Source organism: Ascaphus truei, unplaced genomic scaffold, assembly GCF_040206685.1.
Source record: "Ascaphus truei isolate aAscTru1 unplaced genomic scaffold, aAscTru1.hap1 HAP1_SCAFFOLD_240, whole genome shotgun sequence".
Taxonomy (NCBI): domain Eukaryota; kingdom Metazoa; phylum Chordata; class Amphibia; order Anura; family Ascaphidae; genus Ascaphus; species Ascaphus truei.
The window spans coordinates 418,285-436,839 of NW_027455323.1; the positions used below are offsets into that span (position 1 = coordinate 418,285).

The window sequence follows — 18,555 nt, forward strand, 5'->3', positions numbered from 1 at the left end:
TACATGGCATTCCTTGCAGCAAATGAAAATGTTTCATTTTTTACTACTTTTTTCCCGCAGTGGCAAAGAAATATATCGTTTTTTCCTCTGAAAGTTCAACACAATGCAACCTTCCAAAATAGAATTCTGACATCAAGAATTCCGTCTATAGTACATTTGAGTGCACCTGTCATTTTCTCAGTCTCTGTGTATGCATGGAGCAAGATATAGGCTCATGGATTTAAGAATGAGAGGATATCATGAGACAGCAATCTCCACCTACGGCCATACTACCTTGACAGCGCCCGATCCCGTCAGATCTCGGAAGCTAAGCAGGGTGAGGCTTGATTAGTACTGGGTTGGGAGACTGCCTGGGAATACCAGGTGCTGTAGGGGTTTTTATTTTTCGCTTCCCTAATGAAAATATACATGGCATTCCTCGCAGCAAATGAAAATGTTTCATTTCTTGCTACTTTTTTCCCGCAGTGGCAAAGAAATATATCGTTTTTTCCTCTGAAAGTTCAACACAATGCAACCTTCCAAAATAGAATTCTGACATCAAGAATTCCGTCTATAGTACATTTGAGTGCACCTGTCATTTTCTCAGTCTCTGTGTATGCATGGAGCAAGATATAGGCTCATGGATTTAAGAATGAGAGGATATCATGAGACAGCAATCTCCACCTACGGCCATACTACCTTGAAAGCGCCCGATCCCGTCAGATCTCGGAAGCTAAGCAGGGTGAGGCTTGATTAGTACTGGGTTGGGAGACTGCCTGGGAATACCAGGTGCTGTGAGTGCTTTTATTTTTTGCTTCACTAATGAAAATATACATGGCATTCCTTGCAGCAAATGAAAATGTTTCATTTTTTACTACTTTTTTCCCGCAGTGGCAAAGAAATCTATCGTTTTTTCCTCTGAAAGTTCAACACAATGCAACCTTCCAAAATAGAATTCTGACATCAAGAATTCCGTCTATAGTACATTTGAGTGCACCTGTCATTTTCTCAGTCTCTGTGTATGCATGGAGCAAGATATAGGCTCATGGATTTAAGAATGAGAGGATATCATGAGACAGCAATCTCCACCTACGGCCATACTACCTTGACAGCGCCCGATCCCGTCAGATCTCGGAAGCTAAGCAGGGTGAGGCTTGATTAGTACTGGGTTGGGAGACTGCCTGGGAATACCAGGTGCTGTAGGGGTTTTTATTTTTCGCTTCCCTAATGAAAATATACATGGCATTCCTCGCAGCAAATGAAAATGTTTCATTTCTTGCTACTTTTTTCCCGGAGTGGCAAAGAAATATATCGTTTTTTCCTCTGAAAGTTCAACACAATGCAACCTTCCAAAATAGAATTCTGACATCAAGAATTCCGTCTATAGTACATTTGAGTGCACCTGTCATTTTCTCAGTCTCTGTGTATGCATGGAGCAAGATATAGGCTCATGGATTTAAGAATGAGAGGATATCATGAGACAGCAATCTCCACCTACGGCCATACTACCTTGAAAGCGCCCGATCCCGTCAGATCTCGGAAGCTAAGCAGGGTGAGGCTTGATTAGTACTGGGTTGGGAGACTGCCTGGGAATACCAGGTGCTGTGGGTGTTTTTATTTTTTGCTTCCCTAATGAAAATATACATGGCATTCCTTGCAGCAAATGAAAATGTTTCATTTTTTACTACTTTTTTCCCGCAGTGGCAAAGAAATCTATCGTTTTTTCCTCTGAAAGTTCAACACAATGCAACCTTCCAAAATAGAATTCTGACATCAAGAATTCCGTCTATAGTACATTTGAGTGCACCTGTCATTTTCTCAGTCTCTGTGTATGCATGGAGCAAGATATAGGCTCATGGATTTAAGAATGAGAGGATATCATGAGACAGCAATCTCCACCTACGGCCATACTACCTTGACAGCGCCCGATCCCGTCAGATCTCGGAAGCTAAGCAGGGTGAGGCTTGATTAGTACTGGGTTGGGAGACTGCCTGGGAATACCAGGTGCTGTGAGTGCTTTTATTTTTTGCTTCACTAATGAAAATATACATGGCATTCCTTGCAGCAAATGAAAATGTTTCATTTTTTACTACTTTTTTCCCGCAGTGGCAAAGAAATATATCGTTTTTTCCTCTGAAAGTTCAACACAATGCAACCTTCCAAAATAGAATTCTGACATCAAGAATTCCGTCTATAGTACATTTGAGTGCACCTGTCATTTTCTCAGTCTCTGTGTATGCATGGAGCAAGATATAGGCTCATGGATTTAAGAATGAGAGGATATCATGAGACAGCAATCTCCACCTACGGCCATACTACCTTGACAGCGCCCGATCCCGTCAGATCTCGGAAGCTAAGCAGGGTGAGGCTTGATTAGTACTGGGTTGGGAGACTGCCTGGGAATACCAGGTGCTGTAGGGGTTTTTATTTTTCGCTTCCCTAATGAAAATATACATGGCATTCCTCGCAGCAAATGAAAATGTTTCATTTCTTGCTACTTTTTTCCCGCAGTGGCAAAGAAATATATCGTTTTTTCCTCTGAAAGTTCAACACAATGCAACCTTCCAAAATAGAATTCTGACATCAAGAATTCCGTCTATAGTACATTTGAGTGCACCTGTCATTTTCTCAGTCTCTGTGTATGCATGGAGCAAGATATAGGCTCATGGATTTAAGAATGAGAGGATATCATGAGACAGCAATCTCCACCTACGGCCATACTACCTTGAAAGCGCCCGATCCCGTCAGATCTCGGAAGCTAAGCAGGGTGAGGCTTGATTAGTACTGGGTTGGGAGACTGCCTGGGAATACCAGGTGCTGTGGGTGTTTTTATTTTTTGCTTCCCTAATGAAAATATACATGGCATTCCTTGCAGCAAATGAAAATGTTTCATTTTTTACTACTTTTTTCCCGCAGTGGCAAAGAAATATATCGTTTTTTCCTCAGAAAGTTCAACACAATGCAACCTTCCAAAATAGAATTCTGACATCAAGAATTCCGTCTATAGTACATTTGAGTGCACCTGTCATTTTCTCAGTCTCTGTGTATGCATGGAGCAAGATATAGGCTCATGGATTTAAGAATGAGAGGATATCATGAGACAGCAATCTCCACCTACGGCCATACTACCTTGAAAGCGCCCGATCCCGTCAGATCTCGGAAGCTAAGCAGGGTGAGGCTTGATTAGTACTGGGTTGGGAGACTGCCTGGGAATACCAGGTGCTGTAGGGGTTTTTATTTTTCGCTTCCCTAATGAAAATATACATGGCATTCCTCGCAGCAAATGAAAATGTTTCATTTCTTGCTACTTTTTTCCCGGAGTGGCAAAGAAATATATTGTTTTTTCCTCTGAAAGTTCAACACAATGCAACCTTCCAAAATAGAATTCTGACATCAAGAATTCCGTCTATAGTATATTTGAGTGCACCTGTCATTTTCTCAGTCTCTGATTTAATTTCTCCATTTAAGGTAATTCTTCAAGAATGTATTTTTTTAACGGTCACAATAATACACTTATGCCTCCCATGTCATTTAGAAATATATCATACAGGCCTCAGAACACTCAGCATGTTATATGGTGAGCTTGTGGCTCACAGAGTTGGGGTGTGCAGTGTTCAAGCTGATACTTGGAAGAGATAGTGAGTTCAAATCCAAACAGGAGGAGGTTGAAAATAGGCACCTATGAAATTTTTTACTACTTTTTTCCCGCAGTGGCAAAGAAATCTATCGTTTTTTCCTCTGAAAGTTCAACACAATGCAACCTTCCAAAATAGAATTCTGACATCAAGAATTCCGTCTATAGTACATTTGAGTGCACCTGTCATTTTCTCAGTCTCTGTGTATGCATGGAGCAAGATATAGGCTCATGGATTTAAGAATGAGAGGATATCATGAGACAGCAATCTCCACCTACGGCCATACTACCTTGACAGCGCCCGATCCCGTCAGATCTCGGAAGCTAAGCAGGGTGAGGCTTGATTAGTACTGGGTTGGGAGACTGCCTGGGAATACCAGGTGCTGTAGGGGTTTTTATTTTTCGCTTCCCTAATGAAAATATACATGGCATTCCTCGCAGCAAATGAAAATGTTTCATTTCTTGCTACTTTTTTCCCGCAGTGGCAAAGAAATATATCGTTTTTTCCTCTGAAAGTTCAACACAATGCAACCTTCCAAAATAGAATTCTGACATCAAGAATTCCGTCTATAGTACATTTGAGTGCACCTGTCATTTTCTCAGTCTCTGTGTATGCATGGAGCAAGATATAGGCTCATGGATTTAAGAATGAGAGGATATCATGAGACAGCAATCTCCACCTACGGCCATACTACCTTGACAGCGCCCGATCCCGTCAGATCTCGGAAGCTAAGCAGGTTGAGGCTTGATTAGTACTGGGTTGGGAGACTGCCTGGGAATACCAGGTGCTGTAGGGGTTTTTATTTTTCGCTTCCCTAATGAAAATATACATGGCATTCCTCGCAGCAAATGAAAATGTTTCATTTCTTGCTACTTTTTTCCCGCAGTGGCAAAGAAATATATCGTTTTTTCCTCTGAAAGTTCAACACAATGCAACCTTCCAAAATAGAATTCTGACATCAAGAATTCCGTCTATAGTACATTTGAGTGCACCTGTCATTTTCTCAGTCTCTGTGTATGCATGGAGCAAGATATAGGCTCATGGATTTAAGAATGAGAGGATATCATGAGACAGCAATCTCCACCTACGGCCATACTACCTTGACAGCGCCCGATCCCGTCAGATCTCGGAAGCTAAGCAGGGTGAGGCTTGATTAGTACTGGGTTGGGAGACTGCCTGGGAATACCAGGTGCTGTAGGGGTTTTTATTTTTCGCTTCCCTAATGAAAATATACATGGCATTCCTCGCAGCAAATGAAAATGTTTCATTTCTTGCTACTTTTTTCCCGCAGTGGCAAAGAAATATATCGTTTTTTCCTCTGAAAGTTCAACACAATGCAACCTTCCAAAATAGAATTCTGACATCAAGAATTCCGTCTATAGTACATTTGAGTGCACCTGTCATTTTCTCAGTCTCTGTGTATGCATGGAGCAAGATATAGGCTCATGGATTTAAGAATGAGAGGATATCATGAGACAGCAATCTCCACCTACGGCCATACTACCTTGAAAGCGCCCGATCCCGTCAGATCTCGGAAGCTAAGCAGGGTGAGGCTTGATTAGTACTGGGTTGGGAGACTGCCTGGGAATACCAGGTGCTGTGAGTGTTTTTATTTTTTGCTTCACTAATGAAAATATACATGGCATTCCTTGCAGCAAATGAAAATGTTTCATTTTTTACTACTTTTTTCCCGCAGTGGCAAATAAATCTATCGTTTTTTCCTCTGAAAGTTCAACACAATGCAACCTTCCAAAATAGAATTCTGACATCAAGAATTCCGTCTATAGTACATTTGAGTGCACCTGTCATTTTCTCAGTCTCTGTGTATGCATGGAGCAAGATATAGGCTCATGGATTTAAGAATGAGAGGATATCATGAGACAGCAATCTCCACCTACGGCCATACTACCTTGACAGCGCCCGATCCCGTCAGATCTCGGAAGCTAAGCAGGGTGAGGCTTGATTAGTACTGGGTTGGGAGACTGCCTGGGAATACCAGGTGCTGTAGGGGTTTTTATTTTTCGCTTCCCTAATGAAAATATACATGGCATTCCTCGCAGCAAATGAAAATGTTTCATTTCTTGCTACTTTTTTCCCGCAGTGGCAAAGAAATATATCGTTTTTTCCTCTGAAAGTTCAACACAATGCAACCTTCCAAAATAGAATTCTGACATCAAGAATTCCGTCTATAGTACATTTGAGTGCACCTGTCATTTTCTCAGTCTCTGTGTATGCATGGAGCAAGATATAGGCTCATGGATTTAAGAATGAGAGGATATCATGAGACAGCAATCTCCACCTACGGCCATACTACCTTGAAAGCGCCCGATCCCGTCAGATCTTGGAAGCTAAGCAGGGTGAGGCTTGATTAGTACTGGGTTGGGAGACTGCCTGGGAATACCAGGTGCTGTGAGTGCTTTTATTTTTTGCTTCACTAATGAAAATATACATGGCATTCCTTGCAGCAAATGAAAATGTTTCATTTTTTACTACTTTTTTCCCGCAGTGGCAAAGAAATATATCGTTTTTTCCTCTGAAAGTTCAACACAATGCAACCTTCCAAAATAGAATTCTGACATCAAGAATTCCGTCTATAGTACATTTGAGTGCACCTGTCATTTTCTCAGTCTCTGTGTATGCATGGAGCAAGATATAGGCTCATGGATTTAAGAATGAGAGGATATCATGAGACAGCAATCTCCACCTACGGCCATACTACCTTGACAGCGCCCGATCCCGTCAGATCTCGGAAGCTAAGCAGGGTGAGGCTTGATTAGTACTGGGTTGGGAGACTGCCTGGGAATACCAGGTGCTGTAGGGGTTTTTATTTTTCGCTTCCCTAATGAAAATATACATGGCATTCCTCGCAGCAAATGAAAATGTTTCATTTCTTGCTACTTTTTTCCCGCAGTGGCAAAGAAATATATCGTTTTTTCCTCTGAAAGTTCAACACAATGCAACCTTCCAAAATAGAATTCTGACATCAAGAATTCCGTCTATAGTACATTTGAGTGCACCTGTCATTTTCTCAGTCTCTGTGTATGCATGGAGCAAGATATAGGCTCATGGATTTAAGAATGAGAGGATATCATGAGACAGCAATCTCCACCTACGGCCATACTACCTTGAAAGCGCCCGATCCCGTCAGATCTCGGAAGCTAAGCAGGGTGAGGCTTGATTAGTACTGGGTTGGGAGACTGCCTGGGAATACCAGGTGCTGTGGGTGTTTTTATTTTTTGCTTCCCTAATGAAAATATACATGGCATTCCTTGCAGCAAATGAAAATGTTTCATTTTTTACTACTTTTTTCCCGCAGTGGCAAAGAAATCTATCGTTTTTTCCTCTGAAAGTTCAACACAATGCAACCTTCCAAAATAGAATTCTGACATCAAGAATTCCGTCTATAGTACATTTGAGTGCACCTGTCATTTTCTCAGTCTCTGTGTATGCATGGAGCAAGATATAGGCTCATGGATTTAAGAATGAGAGGATATCATGAGACAGCAATCTCCACCTACGGCCATACTACCTTGACAGCGCCCGATCCCGTCAGATCTCGGAAGCTAAGCAGGGTGAGGCTTGATTAGTACTGGGTTGGGAGACTGCCTGGGAATACCAGGTGCTGTAGGGGTTTTTATTTTTCGCTTCCCTAATGAAAATATACATGGCATTCCTCGCAGCAAATGAAAATGTTTCATTTCTTGCTACTTTTTTCCCGCAGTGGCAAAGAAATATATAGTTTTTTCCTCTGAAAGTTCAACACAATGCAACCTTCCAAAATAGAATTCTGACATCAAGAATTCCGTCTATAGTACATTTGAGTGCACCTGTCATTTTCTCAGTCTCTGTGTATGCATGGAGCAAGATATAGGCTCATGGATTTAAGAATGAGAGGATATCATGAGACAGCAATCTCCACCTACGGCCATACTACCTTGAAAGCGCCCGATCCCGTCAGATCTCGGAAGCTAAGCAGGGTGAGGCTTGATTAGTACTGGGTTGGGAGACTGCCTGGGAATACCAGGTGCTGTGAGTGCTTTTATTTTTTGCTTCACTAATGAAAATATACATGGCATTCCTTGCAGCAAATGAAAATGTTTCATTTTTTACTACTTTTTTCCCGCAGTGGCAAAGAAATATATCGTTTTTTCCTCTGAAAGTTCAACACAATGCAACCTTCCAAAATAGAATTCTGACATCAAGAATTCCGTCTATAGTACATTTGAGTGCACCTGTCATTTTCTCAGTCTCTGTGTATGCATGGAGCAAGATATAGGCTCATGGATTTAAGAATGAGAGGATATCATGAGACAGCAATCTCCACCTACGGCCATACTACCTTGACAGCGCCCGATCCCGTCAGATCTCGGAAGCTAAGCAGGGTGAGGCTTGATTAGTACTGGGTTGGGAGACTGCCTGGGAATACCAGGTGCTGTAGGGGTTTTTATTTTTCGCTTCCCTAATGAAAATATACATGGCATTCCTCGCAGCAAATGAAAATGTTTCATTTCTTGCTACTTTTTTCCCGCAGTGGCAAAGAAATATATCGTTTTTTCCTCTGAAAGTTCAACACAATGCAACCTTCCAAAATAGAATTCTGACATCAAGAATTCCGTCTATAGTACATTTGAGTGCACCTGTCATTTTCTCAGTCTCTGTGTATGCATGGAGCAAGATATAGGCTCATGGATTTAAGAATGAGAGGATATCATGAGACAGCAATCTCCACCTACGGCCATACTACCTTGAAAGCGCCCGATCCCGTCAGATCTCGGAAGCTAAGCAGGGTGAGGCTTGATTAGTACTGGGTTGGGAGACTGCCTGGGAATACCAGGTGCTGTGGGTGTTTTTATTTTTTGCTTCCCTAATGAAAATATACATGGCATTCCTTGCAGCAAATGAAAATGTTTCATTTTTTACTACTTTTTTCCCGCAGTGGCAAAGAAATATATCGTTTTTTCCTCAGAAAGTTCAACACAATGCAACCTTCCAAAATAGAATTCTGACATCAAGAATTCCGTCTATAGTACATTTGAGTGCACCTGTCATTTTCTCAGTCTCTGTGTATGCATGGAGCAAGATATAGGCTCATGGATTTAAGAATGAGAGGATATCATGAGACAGCAATCTCCACCTACGGCCATACTACCTTGAAAGCGCCCGATCCCGTCAGATCTCGGAAGCTAAGCAGGGTGAGGCTTGATTAGTACTGGGTTGGGAGACTGCCTGGGAATACCAGGTGCTGTAGGGGTTTTTATTTTTCGCTTCCCTAATGAAAATATACATGGCATTCCTCGCAGCAAATGAAAATGTTTCATTTCTTGCTACTTTTTTCCCGGAGTGGCAAAGAAATATATTGTTTTTTCCTCTGAAAGTTCAACACAATGCAACCTTCCAAAATAGAATTCTGACATCAAGAATTCCGTCTATAGTATATTTGAGTGCACCTGTCATTTTCTCAGTCTCTGATTTAATTTCTCCATTTAAGGTAATTCTTCAAGAATGTATTTTTTTAACGGTCACAATAATACACTTATGCCTCCCATGTCATTTAGAAATATATCATACAGGCCTCAGAACACTCAGCATGTTATATGGTGAGCTTGTGGCTCACAGAGTTGGGGTGTGCAGTGTTCAAGCTGATACTTGGAAGAGATAGTGAGTTCAAATCCAAACAGGAGGAGGTTGAATATAGGCACCTCTGAAATTTTTTACTACTTTTTTCCCGCAGTGGCAAAGAAATCTATCGTTTTTTCCTCTGAAAGTTCAACACAATGCAACCTTCCAAAATAGAATTCTGACATCAAGAATTCCGTCTATAGTACATTTGAGTGCACCTGTCATTTTCTCAGTCTCTGTGTATGCATGGAGCAAGATATAGGCTCATGGATTTAAGAATGAGAGGATATCATGAGACAGCAATCTCCACCTACGGCCATACTACCTTGACAGCGCCCGATCCCGTCAGATCTCGGAAGCTAAGCAGGGTGAGGCTTGATTAGTACTGGGTTGGGAGACTGCCTGGGAATACCAGGTGCTGTAGGGGTTTTTATTTTTCGCTTCCCTAATGAAAATATACATGGCATTCCTCGCAGCAAATGAAAATGTTTCATTTCTTGCTACTTTTTTCCCGCAGTGGCAAAGAAATATATCGTTTTTTCCTCTGAAAGTTCAACACAATGCAACCTTCCAAAATAGAATTCTGACATCAAGAATTCCGTCTATAGTACATTTGAGTGCACCTGTCATTTTCTCAGTCTCTGTGTATGCATGGAGCAAGATATAGGCTCATGGATTTAAGAATGAGAGGATATCATGAGACAGCAATCTCCACCTACGGCCATACTACCTTGAAAGCGCCCGATCCCGTCAGATCTCGGAAGCTAAGCAGGGTGAGGCTTGATTAGTACTGGGTTGGGAGACTGCCTGGGAATACCAGGTGCTGTGAGTGCTTTTATTTTTTGCTTCACTAATGAAAATATACATGGCATTCCTTGCAGCAAATGAAAATGTTTCATTTTTTACTACTTTTTTCCCGCAGTGGCAAAGAAATATATCGTTTTTTCCTCTGAAAGTTCAACACAATGCAACCTTCCAAAATAGAATTCTGACATCAAGAATTCCGTCTATAGTACATTTGAGTGCACCTGTCATTTTCTCAGTCTCTGTGTATGCATGGAGCAAGATATAGGCTCATGGATTTAAGAATGAGAGGATATCATGAGACAGCAATCTCCACCTACGGCCATACTACCTTGACAGCGCCCGATCCCGTCAGATCTCGGAAGCTAAGCAGGGTGAGGCTTGATTAGTACTGGGTTGGGAGACTGCCTGGGAATACCAGGTGCTGTAGGGGTTTTTATTTTTCGCTTCCCTAATGAAAATATACATGGCATTCCTCGCAGCAAATGAAAATGTTTCATTTCTTGCTACTTTTTTCCCGCAGTGGCAAAGAAATATATCGTTTTTTCCTCTGAAAGTTCAACACAATGCAACCTTCCAAAATAGAATTCTGACATCAAGAATTCCGTCTATAGTACATTTGAGTGCACCTGTCATTTTCTCAGTCTCTGTGTATGCATGGAGCAAGATATAGGCTCATGGATTTAAGAATGAGAGGATATCATGAGACAGCAATCTCCACCTACGGCCATACTACCTTGAAAGCGCCCGATCCCGTCAGATCTCGGAAGCTAAGCAGGGTGAGGCTTGATTAGTACTGGGTTGGGAGACTGCCTGGGAATACCAGGTGCTGTGGGTGTTTTTATTTTTTGCTTCCCTAATGAAAATATACATGGCATTCCTTGCAGCAAATGAAAATGTTTCATTTTTTACTACTTTTTTCCCGCAGTGGCAAAGAAATCTATCGTTTTTTCCTCTGAAAGTTCAACACAATGCAACCTTCCAAAATAGAATTCTGACATCAAGAATTCCGTCTATAGTACATTTGAGTGCACCTGTCATTTTCTCAGTCTCTGTGTATGCATGGAGCAAGATATAGGCTCATGGATTTAAGAATGAGAGGATATCATGAGACAGCAATCTCCACCTACGGCCATACTACCTTGACAGCGCCCGATCCCGTCAGATCTCGGAAGCTAAGCAGGGTGAGGCTTGATTAGTACTGGGTTGGGAGACTGCCTGGGAATACCAGGTGCTGTAGGGGTTTTTATTTTTCGCTTCCCTAATGAAAATATACATGGCATTCCTCGCAGCAAATGAAAATGTTTCATTTCTTGCTACTTTTTTCCCGCAGTGGCAAAGAAATATATCGTTTTTTCCTCTGAAAGTTCAACACAATGCAACCTTCCAAAATAGAATTCTGACATCAAGAATTCCGTCTATAGTACATTTGAGTGCACCTGTCATTTTCTCAGTCTCTGTGTATGCATGGAGCAAGATATAGGCTCATGGATTTAAGAATGAGAGGATATCATGAGACAGCAATCTCCACCTACGGCCATACTACCTTGAAAGCGCCCGATCCCGTCAGATCTCGGAAGCTAAGCAGGGTGAGGCTTGATTAGTACTGGGTTGGGAGACTGCCTGGGAATACCAGGTGCTGTGAGTGCTTTTATTTTTTGCTTCACTAATGAAAATATACATGGCATTCCTTGCAGCAAATGAAAATGTTTCATTTTTTACTACTTTTTTCCCGCAGTGGCAAAGAAATATATCGTTTTTTCCTCTGAAAGTTCAACACAATGCAACCTTCCAAAATAGAATTCTGACATCAAGAATTCCGTCTATAGTACATTTGAGTGCACCTGTCATTTTCTCAGTCTCTGTGTATGCATGGAGCAAGATATAGGCTCATGGATTTAAGAATGAGAGGATATCATGAGACAGCAATCTCCACCTACGGCCATACTACCTTGACAGCGCCCGATCCCGTCAGATCTCGGAAGCTAAGCAGGGTGAGGCTTGATTAGTACTGGGTTGGGAGACTGCCTGGGAATACCAGGTGCTGTAGGGGTTTTTATTTTTCGCTTCCCTAATGAAAATATACATGGCATTCCTCGCAGCAAATGAAAATGTTTCATTTCTTGCTACTTTTTTCCCGCAGTGGCAAAGAAATATATCGTTTTTTCCTCTGAAAGTTCAACACAATGCAACCTTCCAAAATAGAATTCTGACATCAAGAATTCCGTCTATAGTACATTTGAGTGCACCTGTCATTTTCTCAGTCTCTGTGTATGCATGGAGCAAGATATAGGCTCATGGATTTAAGAATGAGAGGATATCATGAGACAGCAATCTCCACCTACGGCCATACTACCTTGAAAGCGCCCGATCCCGTCAGATCTCGGAAGCTAAGCAGGGTGAGGCTTGATTAGTACTGGGTTGGGAGACTGCCTGGGAATACCAGGTGCTGTGGGTGTTTTTATTTTTTGCTTCCCTAATGAAAATATACATGGCATTCCTTGCAGCAAATGAAAATGTTTCATTTTTTACTACTTTTTTCCCGCAGTGGCAAAGAAATATATCGTTTTTTCCTCAGAAAGTTCAACACAATGCAACCTTCCAAAATAGAATTCTGACATCAAGAATTCCGTCTATAGTACATTTGAGTGCACCTGTCATTTTCTCAGTCTCTGTGTATGCATGGAGCAAGATATAGGCTCATGGATTTAAGAATGAGAGGATATCATGAGACAGCAATCTCCACCTACGGCCATACTACCTTGAAAGCGCCCGATCCCGTCAGATCTCGGAAGCTAAGCAGGGTGAGGCTTGATTAGTACTGGGTTGGGAGACTGCCTGGGAATACCAGGTGCTGTAGGGGTTTTTATTTTTCGCTTCCCTAATGAAAATATACATGGCATTCCTCGCAGCAAATGAAAATGTTTCATTTCTTGCTACTTTTTTCCCGGAGTGGCAAAGAAATATATTGTTTTTTCCTCTGAAAGTTCAACACAATGCAACCTTCCAAAATAGAATTCTGACATCAAGAATTCCGTCTATAGTATATTTGAGTGCACCTGTCATTTTCTCAGTCTCTGATTTAATTTCTCCATTTAAGGTAATTCTTCAAGAATGTATTTTTTTAACGGTCACAATAATACACTTATGCCTCCCATGTCATTTAGAAATATATCATACAGGCCTCAGAACACTCAGCATGTTATATGGTGAGCTTGTGGCTCACAGAGTTGGGGTGTGCAGTGTTCAAGCTGATACTTGGAAGAGATAGTGAGTTCAAATCCAAACAGGAGGAGGTTGAAAATAGGCACCTATGAAATTTTTTACTACTTTTTTCCCGCAGTGGCAAAGAAATCTATCGTTTTTTCCTCTGAAAGTTCAACACAATGCAACCTTCCAAAATAGAATTCTGACATCAAGAATTCCGTCTATAGTACATTTGAGTGCACCTGTCATTTTCTCAGTCTCTGTGTATGCATGGAGCAAGATATAGGCTCATGGATTTAAGAATGAGAGGATATCATGAGACAGCAATCTCCACCTACGGCCATACTACCTTGACAGCGCCCGATCCCGTCAGATCTCGGAAGCTAAGCAGGGTGAGGCTTGATTAGTACTGGGTTGGGAGACTGCCTGGGAATACCAGGTGCTGTAGGGGTTTTTATTTTTCGCTTCCCTAATGAAAATATACATGGCATTCCTCGCAGCAAATGAAAATGTTTCATTTCTTGCTACTTTTTTCCCGCAGTGGCAAAGAAATATATCGTTTTTTCCTCTGAAAGTTCAACACAATGCAACCTTCCAAAATAGAATTCTGACATCAAGAATTCCGTCTATAGTACATTTGAGTGCACCTGTCATTTTCTCAGTCTCTGTGTATGCATGGAGCAAGATATAGGCTCATGGATTTAAGAATGAGAGGATATCATGAGACAGCAATCTCCACCTACGGCCATACTACCTTGACAGCGCCCGATCCCGTCAGATCTCGGAAGCTAAGCAGGGTGAGGCTTGATTAGTACTGGGTTGGGAGACTGCCTGGGAATACCAGGTGCTGTAGGGGTTTTTATTTTTCGCTTCCCTAATGAAAATATACATGGCATTCCTCGCAGCAAATGAAAATGTTTCATTTCTTGCTACTTTTTTCCCGCAGTGGCAAAGAAATATATCGTTTTTTCCTCTGAAAGTTCAACACAATGCAACCTTCCAAAATAGAATTCTGACATCAAGAATTCCGTCTATAGTACATTTGAGTGCACCTGTCATTTTCTCAGTCTCTGTGTATGCATGGAGCAAGATATAGGCTCATGGATTTAAGAATGAGAGGATATCATGAGACAGCAATCTCCACCTACGGCCATACTACCTTGACAGCGCCCGATCCCGTCAGATCTCGGAAGCTAAGCAGGGTGAGGCTTGATTAGTACTGGGTTGGGAGACTGCCTGGGAATACCAGGTGCTGTAGGGGTTTTTATTTTTCGCTTCCCTAATGAAAATATACATGGCATTCCTCGCAGCAAATGAAAATGTTTCATTTCTTGCTACTTTTTTCCCGCAGTGGCAAAGAAATATATCGTTTTTTCCTCTGAAAGTTCAACACAATGCAACCTTCCAAAATAGAATTCTGACATCAAGAATTCCGTCTATAGTACATTTGAGTGCACCTGTCATTTTCTCAGTCTCTGTGTATGCATGGAGCAAGATATAGGCTCATGGATTTAAGAATGAGAGGATATCATGAGACAGCAATCTCCACCTACGGCCATACTACCTTGAAAGCGCCCGATCCCGTCAGATCTCGGAAGCTAAGCAGGGTGAGGCTTGATTAGTACTGGGTTGGGAGACTGCCTGGGAATACCAGGTGCTGTGAGTGTTTTTATTTTTTGCTTCACTAATGAAAATATACATGGCATTCCTTGCAGCAAATGAAAATGTTTCATTTTTTACTACTTTTTTCCCGCAGTGGCAAATAAATCTATCGTTTTTTCCTCTGAAAGTTCAACACAATGCAACCTTCCAAAATAGAATTCTGACATCAAGAATTCCGTCTATAGTACATTTGAGTGCACCTGTCATTTTCTCAGTCTCTGTGTATGCATGGAGCAAGATATAGGCTCATGGATTTAAGAATGAGAGGATATCATGAGACAGCAATCTCCACCTACGGCCATACTACCTTGACAGCGCCCGATCCCGTCAGATCTCGGAAGCTAAGCAGGGTGAGGCTTGATTAGTACTGGGTTGGGAGACTGCCTGGGAATACCAGGTGCTGTAGGGGTTTTTATTTTTCGCTTCCCTAATGAAAATATACATGGCATTCCTCGCAGCAAATGAAAATGTTTCATTTCTTGCTACTTTTTTCCCGCAGTGGCAAAGAAATATATCGTTTTTTCCTCTGAAAGTTCAACACAATGCAACCTTCCAAAATAGAATTCTGACATCAAGAATTCCGTCTATAGTACATTTGAGTGCACCTGTCATTTTCTCAGTCTCTGTGTATGCATGGAGCAAGATATAGGCTCATGGATTTAAGAATGAGAGGATATCATGAGACAGCAATCTCCACCTACGGCCATACTACCTTGACAGCGCCCGATCCCGTCAGATCTCGGAAGCTAAGCAGGGTGAGGCTTGATTAGTACTGGGTTGGGAGACTGCCTGGGAATACCAGGTGCTGTAGGGGTTTTTATTTTTCGCTTCCCTAATGAAAATATACATGGCATTCCTCGCAGCAAATGAAAATGTTTCATTTCTTGCTACTTTTTTCCCGCAGTGGCAAAGAAATATATCGTTTTTTCCTCTGAAAGTTCAACACAATGCAACCTTCCAAAATAGAATTCTGACATCAAGAATTCCGTCTATAGTACATTTGAGTGCACCTGTCATTTTCTCAGTCTCTGTGTATGCATGGAGCAAGATATAGGCTCATGGATTTAAGAATGAGAGGATATCATGAGACAGCAATCTCCACCTACGGCCATACTACCTTGACAGCGCCCGATCCCGTCAGATCTCGGAAGCTAAGCAGGGTGAGGCTTGATTAGTACTGGGTTGGGAGACTGCCTGGGAATACCAGGTGCTGTAGGGGTTTTTATTTTTCGCTTCCCTAATGAAAATATACATGGCATTCCTCGCAGCAAATGAAAATGTTTCATTTCTTGCTACTTTTTTCCCGCAGTGGCAAAGAAATCTATCGTTTTTTCCTCTGAAAGTTCAACACAATGCAACCTTCCAAAATAGAATTCTGACATCAAGAATTCCGTCTATAGTACATTTGAGTGCACCTGTCATTTTCTCAGTCTCTGTGTATGCATGGAGCAAGATATAGGCTCATGGATTTAAGAATGAGAGGATATCATGAGACAGCAATCTCCACCTACGGCCATACTACCTTGACAGCGCCCGATCCCGTCAGATCTCGGAAGCTAAGCAGGGTGAGGCTTGATTAGTACTGGGTTGGGAGACTGCCTGGGAATACCAGGTGCTGTAGGGGTTTTTATTTTTCGCTTCCCTAATGAAAATATACATGGCATTCCTCGCAGCAAATGAAAATGTTTCATTTCTTGCTACTTTTTTCCCGCAGTGGCAAAGAAATATATCGTTTTTTCCTCTGAAAGTTCAACACAATGCAACCTTCCAAAATAGAATTCTGACATCAAGAATTCCGTCTATAGTACATTTGAGTGCACCTGTCATTTTCTCAGTCTCTGTGTATGCATGGAGCAAGATATAGGCTCATGGATTTAAGAATGAGAGGATATCATGAGACAGCAATCTCCACCTACGGCCATACTACCTTGAAAGCGCCCGATCCCGTCAGATCTCGGAAGCTAAGCAGGGTGAGGCTTGATTAGTACTGGGTTGGGAGACTGCCTGGGAATACCAGGTGCTGTGAGTGCTTTTATTTTTTGCTTCACTAATGAAAATATACATGGCATTCCTTGCAGCAAATGAAAATGTTTCATTTTTTACTACTTTTTTCCCGCAGTGGCAAAGAAATCTATCGTTTTTTCCTCTGAAAGTTCAACACAATGCAACCTTCCAAAATAGAATTCTGACATCAAGAATTCCGTCTATAGTACATTTGAGTGCACCTGTCATTTTCTCAGTCTCTGTGTATGCATGGAGCAAGATATAGGCTCATGGATTTAAGAATGAGAGGATATCATGAGACAGCAATCTCCACCTACGGCCATACTACCTTGACAGCGCCCGATCCCGTCAGATCTCGGAAGCTAAGCAGGGTGAGGCTTGATTAGTACTGGGTTGGGAGACTGCCTGGGAATACCAGGTGCTGTAGGGGTTTTTATTTTTCGCTTCCCTAATGAAAATATACATGGCATTCCTCGCAGCAAATGAAAATGTTTCATTTCTTGCTACTTTTTTCCCGCAGTGGCAAAGAAATATATCGTTTTTTCCTCTGAAAGTTCAACACAATGCAACCTTCCAAAATAGAATTCTGACATCAAGAATTCCGTCTATAGTACATTTGAGTGCACCTGTCATTTTCTCAGTCTCTGTGTATGCATGGAGCAAGATATAGGCTCATGGATTTAAGAATGAGAGGATATCATGAGACAGCAATCTCCACCTACGGCCATACTACCTTGAAAGCGCCCGATCCCGTCAGATCTCGGAAGCTAAGCAGGGTGAGGCTTGATTAGTACTGGGTTGGGAGACTGCCTGGGAATACCAGGTGCTGTGGGTGTTTTTATTTTTTGCTTCCCTAATGAAAATATACATGGCATTCCTTGCAGCAAATGAAAATGTTTCATTTTTTACTACTTTTTTCCCGCAGTGGCAAAGAAATATATCGTTTTTTCCTCAGAAAGTTCAACACAATGCAACCTTCCAAAATAGAATTCTGACATCAAGAATTCCGTCTATAGTACATTTGAGTGCACCTGTCATTTTCTCAGTCTCTGTGTATGCATGGAGCAAGATATAGGCTCATGGATTTAAGAATGAGAGGATATCATGAGACAGCAATCTCCACCTACGGCCATACTACCTTGAAAGCGCCCGATCCCGTCAGATCTCGGAAGCTAAGCAGGGTGAGGCTTGATTAGTACTGGGTTGGGAGACTGCCTGGGAATACCAGGTGCTGTAGGGGTTTTTATTTTTCGCTTCCCTAATGAAAATATACATGGCATTCCTCGCAGCAAATGAAAATGTTTCATTTCTTGCTACTTTTTTCCCGGAGTGGCAAAGAAATATATTGTTTTTTCCTCTGAAAGTTCAACACAATGCAACCTTCCAAAATAGAATTCTGACATCAAGAATTCCGTCTATAGTATATTTGAGTGCACCTGTCATTTTCTCAGTCTCTGATTTAATTTCTCCATTTAAGGTAATTCTTCAAGAATGTATTTTTTTAACGGTCACAATAATACACTTATGCCTCCCATGTCATTTAGAAATATATCATACAGGCCTCAGAACACTCAGCATGTTATATGGTGAGCTTGTGGCTCACAGAGTTGGGGTGTGCAGTGTTCAAGCTGATACTTGGAAGAGA

The 18,555-nt window shown here is 41.7% G+C and overlaps 42 non-coding genes across 42 annotated transcripts; all 42 read left to right on the forward strand.

Annotated features, from left to right (window-relative positions):
- Window positions 1-256: 256 nt before the first annotated feature.
- On the forward strand, window positions 257-375 carry LOC142478954 (5S ribosomal RNA). The gene has a single exon (XR_012793685.1). It is a non-coding gene; the product is annotated as a 5S ribosomal RNA (ribosomal RNA).
- A 286-nt stretch (window positions 376-661) lies between these two features.
- Window positions 662-780, forward strand: LOC142479133 (5S ribosomal RNA). Its single transcript, XR_012793863.1, has one exon. It is a non-coding gene; the product is annotated as a 5S ribosomal RNA (ribosomal RNA).
- A 286-nt stretch (window positions 781-1,066) lies between these two features.
- On the forward strand, window positions 1,067-1,185 carry LOC142478955 (5S ribosomal RNA). Its single transcript, XR_012793686.1, has one exon. It is a non-coding gene; the product is annotated as a 5S ribosomal RNA (ribosomal RNA).
- A 286-nt stretch (window positions 1,186-1,471) lies between these two features.
- Window positions 1,472-1,590, forward strand: LOC142479299 (5S ribosomal RNA). The gene has a single exon (XR_012793997.1). It is a non-coding gene; the product is annotated as a 5S ribosomal RNA (ribosomal RNA).
- Window positions 1,591-1,876: 286 nt separating this feature from the next.
- Window positions 1,877-1,995, forward strand: LOC142479180 (5S ribosomal RNA). The gene has a single exon (XR_012793911.1). It is a non-coding gene; the product is annotated as a 5S ribosomal RNA (ribosomal RNA).
- A 286-nt stretch (window positions 1,996-2,281) lies between these two features.
- Window positions 2,282-2,400, forward strand: LOC142478956 (5S ribosomal RNA). The gene has a single exon (XR_012793687.1). It is a non-coding gene; the product is annotated as a 5S ribosomal RNA (ribosomal RNA).
- Window positions 2,401-2,686: 286 nt separating this feature from the next.
- On the forward strand, window positions 2,687-2,805 carry LOC142479300 (5S ribosomal RNA). Its single transcript, XR_012793998.1, has one exon. It is a non-coding gene; the product is annotated as a 5S ribosomal RNA (ribosomal RNA).
- A 286-nt stretch (window positions 2,806-3,091) lies between these two features.
- Window positions 3,092-3,210, forward strand: LOC142479477 (5S ribosomal RNA). The gene has a single exon (XR_012794168.1). It is a non-coding gene; the product is annotated as a 5S ribosomal RNA (ribosomal RNA).
- A 676-nt stretch (window positions 3,211-3,886) lies between these two features.
- On the forward strand, window positions 3,887-4,005 carry LOC142478957 (5S ribosomal RNA). The gene has a single exon (XR_012793688.1). It is a non-coding gene; the product is annotated as a 5S ribosomal RNA (ribosomal RNA).
- A 286-nt stretch (window positions 4,006-4,291) lies between these two features.
- LOC142479256 (5S ribosomal RNA) lies at window positions 4,292-4,410 on the forward strand. The gene has a single exon (XR_012793986.1). It is a non-coding gene; the product is annotated as a 5S ribosomal RNA (ribosomal RNA).
- Window positions 4,411-4,696: 286 nt separating this feature from the next.
- On the forward strand, window positions 4,697-4,815 carry LOC142478958 (5S ribosomal RNA). The gene has a single exon (XR_012793689.1). It is a non-coding gene; the product is annotated as a 5S ribosomal RNA (ribosomal RNA).
- Window positions 4,816-5,101: 286 nt separating this feature from the next.
- Window positions 5,102-5,220, forward strand: LOC142479134 (5S ribosomal RNA). The gene has a single exon (XR_012793864.1). It is a non-coding gene; the product is annotated as a 5S ribosomal RNA (ribosomal RNA).
- Window positions 5,221-5,506: 286 nt separating this feature from the next.
- LOC142478959 (5S ribosomal RNA) lies at window positions 5,507-5,625 on the forward strand. Its single transcript, XR_012793690.1, has one exon. It is a non-coding gene; the product is annotated as a 5S ribosomal RNA (ribosomal RNA).
- A 286-nt stretch (window positions 5,626-5,911) lies between these two features.
- LOC142479253 (5S ribosomal RNA) lies at window positions 5,912-6,030 on the forward strand. The gene has a single exon (XR_012793983.1). It is a non-coding gene; the product is annotated as a 5S ribosomal RNA (ribosomal RNA).
- A 286-nt stretch (window positions 6,031-6,316) lies between these two features.
- LOC142478960 (5S ribosomal RNA) lies at window positions 6,317-6,435 on the forward strand. The gene has a single exon (XR_012793691.1). It is a non-coding gene; the product is annotated as a 5S ribosomal RNA (ribosomal RNA).
- Window positions 6,436-6,721: 286 nt separating this feature from the next.
- Window positions 6,722-6,840, forward strand: LOC142479303 (5S ribosomal RNA). Its single transcript, XR_012794000.1, has one exon. It is a non-coding gene; the product is annotated as a 5S ribosomal RNA (ribosomal RNA).
- Window positions 6,841-7,126: 286 nt separating this feature from the next.
- Window positions 7,127-7,245, forward strand: LOC142478962 (5S ribosomal RNA). The gene has a single exon (XR_012793693.1). It is a non-coding gene; the product is annotated as a 5S ribosomal RNA (ribosomal RNA).
- Window positions 7,246-7,531: 286 nt separating this feature from the next.
- On the forward strand, window positions 7,532-7,650 carry LOC142479135 (5S ribosomal RNA). The gene has a single exon (XR_012793865.1). It is a non-coding gene; the product is annotated as a 5S ribosomal RNA (ribosomal RNA).
- Window positions 7,651-7,936: 286 nt separating this feature from the next.
- LOC142478963 (5S ribosomal RNA) lies at window positions 7,937-8,055 on the forward strand. Its single transcript, XR_012793694.1, has one exon. It is a non-coding gene; the product is annotated as a 5S ribosomal RNA (ribosomal RNA).
- Window positions 8,056-8,341: 286 nt separating this feature from the next.
- Window positions 8,342-8,460, forward strand: LOC142479304 (5S ribosomal RNA). The gene has a single exon (XR_012794001.1). It is a non-coding gene; the product is annotated as a 5S ribosomal RNA (ribosomal RNA).
- Window positions 8,461-8,746: 286 nt separating this feature from the next.
- On the forward strand, window positions 8,747-8,865 carry LOC142479478 (5S ribosomal RNA). The gene has a single exon (XR_012794169.1). It is a non-coding gene; the product is annotated as a 5S ribosomal RNA (ribosomal RNA).
- Window positions 8,866-9,541: 676 nt separating this feature from the next.
- Window positions 9,542-9,660, forward strand: LOC142478964 (5S ribosomal RNA). The gene has a single exon (XR_012793695.1). It is a non-coding gene; the product is annotated as a 5S ribosomal RNA (ribosomal RNA).
- A 286-nt stretch (window positions 9,661-9,946) lies between these two features.
- On the forward strand, window positions 9,947-10,065 carry LOC142479136 (5S ribosomal RNA). Its single transcript, XR_012793866.1, has one exon. It is a non-coding gene; the product is annotated as a 5S ribosomal RNA (ribosomal RNA).
- Window positions 10,066-10,351: 286 nt separating this feature from the next.
- On the forward strand, window positions 10,352-10,470 carry LOC142478965 (5S ribosomal RNA). The gene has a single exon (XR_012793696.1). It is a non-coding gene; the product is annotated as a 5S ribosomal RNA (ribosomal RNA).
- A 286-nt stretch (window positions 10,471-10,756) lies between these two features.
- On the forward strand, window positions 10,757-10,875 carry LOC142479305 (5S ribosomal RNA). Its single transcript, XR_012794002.1, has one exon. It is a non-coding gene; the product is annotated as a 5S ribosomal RNA (ribosomal RNA).
- Window positions 10,876-11,161: 286 nt separating this feature from the next.
- Window positions 11,162-11,280, forward strand: LOC142478966 (5S ribosomal RNA). Its single transcript, XR_012793697.1, has one exon. It is a non-coding gene; the product is annotated as a 5S ribosomal RNA (ribosomal RNA).
- A 286-nt stretch (window positions 11,281-11,566) lies between these two features.
- Window positions 11,567-11,685, forward strand: LOC142479137 (5S ribosomal RNA). The gene has a single exon (XR_012793867.1). It is a non-coding gene; the product is annotated as a 5S ribosomal RNA (ribosomal RNA).
- A 286-nt stretch (window positions 11,686-11,971) lies between these two features.
- On the forward strand, window positions 11,972-12,090 carry LOC142478967 (5S ribosomal RNA). The gene has a single exon (XR_012793698.1). It is a non-coding gene; the product is annotated as a 5S ribosomal RNA (ribosomal RNA).
- Window positions 12,091-12,376: 286 nt separating this feature from the next.
- LOC142479306 (5S ribosomal RNA) lies at window positions 12,377-12,495 on the forward strand. The gene has a single exon (XR_012794003.1). It is a non-coding gene; the product is annotated as a 5S ribosomal RNA (ribosomal RNA).
- A 286-nt stretch (window positions 12,496-12,781) lies between these two features.
- On the forward strand, window positions 12,782-12,900 carry LOC142479479 (5S ribosomal RNA). The gene has a single exon (XR_012794170.1). It is a non-coding gene; the product is annotated as a 5S ribosomal RNA (ribosomal RNA).
- A 676-nt stretch (window positions 12,901-13,576) lies between these two features.
- Window positions 13,577-13,695, forward strand: LOC142478968 (5S ribosomal RNA). The gene has a single exon (XR_012793699.1). It is a non-coding gene; the product is annotated as a 5S ribosomal RNA (ribosomal RNA).
- Window positions 13,696-13,981: 286 nt separating this feature from the next.
- LOC142478969 (5S ribosomal RNA) lies at window positions 13,982-14,100 on the forward strand. The gene has a single exon (XR_012793700.1). It is a non-coding gene; the product is annotated as a 5S ribosomal RNA (ribosomal RNA).
- Window positions 14,101-14,386: 286 nt separating this feature from the next.
- On the forward strand, window positions 14,387-14,505 carry LOC142478970 (5S ribosomal RNA). Its single transcript, XR_012793701.1, has one exon. It is a non-coding gene; the product is annotated as a 5S ribosomal RNA (ribosomal RNA).
- Window positions 14,506-14,791: 286 nt separating this feature from the next.
- LOC142479138 (5S ribosomal RNA) lies at window positions 14,792-14,910 on the forward strand. The gene has a single exon (XR_012793868.1). It is a non-coding gene; the product is annotated as a 5S ribosomal RNA (ribosomal RNA).
- Window positions 14,911-15,196: 286 nt separating this feature from the next.
- LOC142478971 (5S ribosomal RNA) lies at window positions 15,197-15,315 on the forward strand. Its single transcript, XR_012793702.1, has one exon. It is a non-coding gene; the product is annotated as a 5S ribosomal RNA (ribosomal RNA).
- A 286-nt stretch (window positions 15,316-15,601) lies between these two features.
- LOC142478973 (5S ribosomal RNA) lies at window positions 15,602-15,720 on the forward strand. The gene has a single exon (XR_012793704.1). It is a non-coding gene; the product is annotated as a 5S ribosomal RNA (ribosomal RNA).
- Window positions 15,721-16,006: 286 nt separating this feature from the next.
- Window positions 16,007-16,125, forward strand: LOC142478974 (5S ribosomal RNA). Its single transcript, XR_012793705.1, has one exon. It is a non-coding gene; the product is annotated as a 5S ribosomal RNA (ribosomal RNA).
- A 286-nt stretch (window positions 16,126-16,411) lies between these two features.
- Window positions 16,412-16,530, forward strand: LOC142478975 (5S ribosomal RNA). The gene has a single exon (XR_012793706.1). It is a non-coding gene; the product is annotated as a 5S ribosomal RNA (ribosomal RNA).
- Window positions 16,531-16,816: 286 nt separating this feature from the next.
- On the forward strand, window positions 16,817-16,935 carry LOC142479140 (5S ribosomal RNA). The gene has a single exon (XR_012793870.1). It is a non-coding gene; the product is annotated as a 5S ribosomal RNA (ribosomal RNA).
- Window positions 16,936-17,221: 286 nt separating this feature from the next.
- Window positions 17,222-17,340, forward strand: LOC142478976 (5S ribosomal RNA). The gene has a single exon (XR_012793707.1). It is a non-coding gene; the product is annotated as a 5S ribosomal RNA (ribosomal RNA).
- Window positions 17,341-17,626: 286 nt separating this feature from the next.
- Window positions 17,627-17,745, forward strand: LOC142479307 (5S ribosomal RNA). The gene has a single exon (XR_012794004.1). It is a non-coding gene; the product is annotated as a 5S ribosomal RNA (ribosomal RNA).
- A 286-nt stretch (window positions 17,746-18,031) lies between these two features.
- LOC142479480 (5S ribosomal RNA) lies at window positions 18,032-18,150 on the forward strand. The gene has a single exon (XR_012794171.1). It is a non-coding gene; the product is annotated as a 5S ribosomal RNA (ribosomal RNA).
- The last annotated feature ends 405 nt before the right edge of the window (window positions 18,151-18,555 follow it).